The 295-nt window shown below is 70.2% G+C and overlaps 1 protein-coding gene across 1 annotated transcript in view; it reads right to left on the bottom strand.

The window, feature by feature from the left end:
* TICRR (TOPBP1-interacting checkpoint and replication regulator) overlaps positions 1-295 on the bottom strand; it is a gene marked incomplete at both ends in the record, with an annotated part of 57,641 nt that overhangs the window by 9,979 nt on the left and 47,367 nt on the right. The gene's annotated exons all lie outside the window — the stretch shown is intronic.

Below are 295 nucleotides of genomic sequence, written 5' to 3' on the forward strand. Positions count from 1 at the left end.
GCTGCTGCGGGCCCGGCCCTGGAGACCTGGCCTCGCCCAGAGGCTCTGGGTCCTCTCCCCGCTGACCGCAGGTTCTCTTGGCTTCACACTCGGCGTCCTCAGCTGAGAGCAGCCTCTTCCTGGAGCCCCTCCCAGGCGGCCCCCAGGGGGAGGCATCCTCGGACCCAGGCTCCCCATCTCCGGGAGGGGACTGGTCTGGCAGCTGACACACCCCCTCGAGCTCAAAGTCCCCCAGGATGCGAGTCTTGTGGAGGCCGAGCTCCAGGTCCGTGCCCTCCGGTCGCAGCAGCGACGC

The sequence above is a fragment of the Myotis brandtii genome, unplaced genomic scaffold, assembly GCF_000412655.1.
Source record: "Myotis brandtii unplaced genomic scaffold, ASM41265v1 scaffold897, whole genome shotgun sequence".
Taxonomy (NCBI): domain Eukaryota; kingdom Metazoa; phylum Chordata; class Mammalia; order Chiroptera; family Vespertilionidae; genus Myotis; species Myotis brandtii.